The sequence below is a fragment of the Podarcis pityusensis genome (genome assembly GCF_964106645.2).
Source record: "Podarcis pityusensis genome assembly, chromosome: 1".
NCBI classification, from domain to species: Eukaryota; Metazoa; Chordata; class Lepidosauria; order Squamata; family Lacertidae; genus Podarcis; species Podarcis pityusensis.
In genome coordinates, this window is record NC_138028.1 from 8,869,381 (window position 1) to 8,873,312 (window position 3,932).

General features: G+C 43.2%; 1 long non-coding RNA gene across 1 annotated transcript; it reads left to right on the plus strand.

Annotated features, from left to right (window-relative positions):
* The first annotated feature begins 279 nt into the window (after nt 1–279).
* Nucleotides 280–3,377, plus strand: LOC308470417. Its single transcript, XR_013982417.1, has 2 exons — nt 280–2,874; nt 2,913–3,377. It is a non-coding gene; the product is annotated as an uncharacterized lncRNA (long non-coding RNA).
* The last annotated feature ends 555 nt before the right edge of the window (nt 3,378–3,932 follow it).

Below are 3,932 nucleotides of genomic sequence, written 5' to 3' on the forward strand. Positions count from 1 at the left end.
TGGATTCTTTAAAACTAAAGGCGGCGGTGGTGAGCAATCAAACAGATCACACTCAACACCATTAATTAACGGCTAGATAGACAGCTGAAAAGGTTCTTGCCAAGGTTCTTGCCATATAGTATGTTTGGAAAGTACCGTATTTTTTGCTCTATAAGACGCACCAGACCACAAGACGCACCTAGTTTTTGGAGGAGGGAAACAAGAAAAAAAAATATTCTGTATCTCAGAAGCCAGAACAGCAAGAGGGATCGCTACACTGTGAAAGCAGCAATCCCTCTTGCTGTTCTGGCTTCTGGGATAGCTGCGCAGCCTGCATTCGCTCCATAAGATGCACACACATTTCCCCTTACTTTTTAGGAGGGAAAAAGTGAGTCTTATAGAGCAAAAAATACGGTATTCATTTTCAAAGCTCCTGTCTGTCGGAAATAAGTAAGTTAAAAAAGCATTCTGGTAAAGCACAAATTCCATAGAATCATAGAATTGTAGAGTTGGAAGGGACCCCCAGGGTTATCGTCGTACTTCCTGAGAGGCAGGAATCTCAACTAAAGCATCCATGACAGATGGCCATCCATCCACTGCTTAAAAACCTCCAAGAAAGGAGAGTCCACAACCTCTCATGGGAGTCTGTTCCACAGTCAAACAGCTCTGTCAGAAAGTTCTTCCTGATGTTTAGTCAGAATCTCCTTTCTTGTAAATTGAAGCCTTGGGTTTGAGTCCTACCCTTCGGAGCAGGAGAAAACAAGCCTGCTCCATCCTTCCCTTGGCAACCCTCAAGATATCTGAAGATGGCTATCCTGTCTCCTCTCAGCCACCTCTTTTCCCAGCTCCTTCGACCATTCCTCACAAGGCTTGGTTTCCAGACCCTTGATCACCTTGGTTGCCCTCCTCTGCACATGCTGTAGCCGTTTTTGGACTACAGTTCCTATCATCCCTGACCACTGGTCCTGCTAGGTAGGGATGATGGGAGTTGTACTCCAATAACAGCTGGAGACCCAAGTTTGGGAAGCCCTGTATTAGACACTAACGGGCTATAAGTGGGACAAATTACACAGACTGGGCTTACTGGGCTAGTGACCTGCTTGCCTTCCACTGGTCGCATTCACAAAGTCCAGGAATCCCACCAGGAAGTCTACAGGTAAAGGAGGGGAATTTGCACCAGTTCCAGCTGCCCTAAGGATGGTGGTGGACCATAAACACTTTCTCCAACGCCCCATAGCAATTATGGTTTCACAAAAGCTCTCCTGACCAGGTTCTGTTTGCTCATATTACCATTTGCCCAGTAAACAAGCCAATACTAGGCCAATTACAGATCAGGTCAAGTTGTTTGCCCACTGCAAATAAAGGCCATATAATGGTTTTTTGGAGACCTGCTTGCGAGATAAAAACAAAGAGCCCCTCTGCTAGCATTGCCTAGCTCTGCAACACAAGGGGAGGGACGAGAACCATAGGACTGCAGTTAGATTTCTCCCCTTATCACTCTCACAGACTCGCTCTACAAGGGACTTCTGAGCATCTGAGCATTGAGTTCATGTCACAAGCGATGGATGCAGTTAATGCAGGTTGGGGAAGGGGAAGGGGAAGCTGAGAGCAATTTAAAGCAAGGTTTAACCATCGCATGCAGAAATGCCCTTCAAGTTGTTTCAAAAAAGTAAAATGTGCAAACAAATCCTTTGCCGTCATCTTCAGAGTTATGAAAGACGTGCTTGTTGTTGATTTTATTGCACACAGACAAAAAAGGGCGAAATACAACCCAGGGATCAAATATTTGGCCAGGCTGAGATTCCAAGCCTCCTGTATATGTTGCAAATGGCACTACAGCAATTCTATTTCTGAGTTAAGGGGCTGCTTATTCTAGATCAAAGATAGATCCAGGATAATGTGGGCCAAAGAGGAGATTACCAGCTGAGTTCAATCAAGTGGAATCCTTCTTTCACAGACCTAGGGATTCCCCCCCCCCCCCCCGAATTAAAACTGGGAAGCAGACATCAAGGTTTATATTCAAAAATCCCCTTTTGCCAAAATCACTGCAACTCCAAAAAGTAAAGTAAGAAGAACGGGCAATACGGGGTGGTTGGGGTAGAGTTATCCAGTTTCAAATGGTTTAATCTGTTATCTTTGTGCGCCAAGGGGGCAATTTCACCCCAAGTAACCAATCACAATTTCCATATTTATCAGAGCACCGGCACTAGTTTCAAAGGGACTGCGCAGATAAATAAGATAAATCGGGTTAGATTGCTGCAGAACAGAGTTCACATTTTGTACATTAGCTGTGCTTGTTGTCACAAAGATGTAAGGCCACTAGGCAAAAAGGCACGCGGGATTCTTCTTCTTCTTTAGAAAAATACATGAACCTTGTAATATTACTTTAAAGCAGAAAACACAAATTCACAGGGCAGAAGAGGTGCCAGGGGGGGAAATGTCCCAGACTCTCCGAATTGCATTTGTTTATATTCCAACATCAGAAAGTTTAAGCTTTTGTCTAAATCAGTCTGAAAAACATCTTTTTTAAAACAACAACACCACCAATTGATGCAAGCCCTAGCAAGAGGAGGCGGGGAAGGTTTTAAAATGGTCAGAAGTGACTTCCCGTTCAAAAATATCACAAATAAATTAAGCAGTTGTAAAAACTGTTCCAACATGTCTAAAAATGATAAATGGGACACCAACAGCTATAAATACAACCCAACATACTAATAAAAAGAGAAGTTCCTTTTGGAGCAATTAAAACAATATTTACATAAATAGTGGGGCGGAGGATTCTACGTTGCATGATTTCAAGTTGCAAAACGGACTTTTTCTTCCACAGCACTGATTCTAAACTCTTAGAGCAGGACTTGTCAATATGGTGCCCCTCTAGGGTGTCTGTGTGTGTGTGTGTGTGTGTGTGTGTGTGTGTGTGTGTGTGTTTTAAGACTCCAACTCCCATCATTCCCACCCAGCATGGCCAATGATCTGGGATGATGGGAGCTGTAGTTTAGCAACATTTGGAAGGCACCATGTTGGTTAATCCTACCTAAGGCGCAATCTGCACTCTATACATTTAAAGCAGCAGCATACCTGGGAACTGCGGTTTGTTGAAGTTGCTCAGAGTTCCTAGGGAGAGGGGTTGATTATGCTAGGAATCACAGCTTTATGCAGCAACTTTTAAAAAATAAACCCCCATAGTATCCAACATTCTTGTGGGGAAGCGATGGCTGTTTAAAAGTGGTGTAAGAGTGCTTTCAATACACATATAGTGCAGACGGGGGCCTTACAGAGAAGGAAAGAAAAAGAAAAAGTCACGTAACATTTCAGGAACCACAAAGGTTGAGGGCCCAGAACTTTCAGTTGCAAAAAGGACTCTGCTGCAAAAAGGAAAAGAGGGAAAGGAAAAGAAACTGCCAAACAAAAACAAAAGTTGTTTGCCATTGCGCTTTCTCCGCCAAGGAGGTAACAGCAGCTCATGAGGTATCATCTAGAATATTCCTTAAAAACAAACACCACCTTTGTCAATGCCCAGAAATATCCAGAACAAAATGCGAGACACTGGCTTCCCAAACTCAGACTTTTCAAAAAGGTAATTTTCGTTCCTATCTAATATTTGGAGGATATACTTTCTGAAAATACATGGAAGTGTTGCATGTCTAATAAAACTATTTGGATTATATTAGTAAGCCAAACAATCCCGTATCTGACTGCTATGTTGTACCTCCCCCCCCCCCGCCCGGCCCGCCCCCATTACCAAGTTTAACAAAGGTCAAAGTTCATGCAAAAAACGCATGGCCAATCTCATATTTCTAACGGAGATTTCCACTTCGTTGTAGCAGACCCTTCAAAATGTGCTCTCTTTTTTTGGTTATTCTGTATGCATATCTTGACTAGGTGAGAAAAACAACAACAAAAACACTCTGTGGGTCCTAGGGCCTCGTGAGGAAGAGACTTCTCTATGGAAA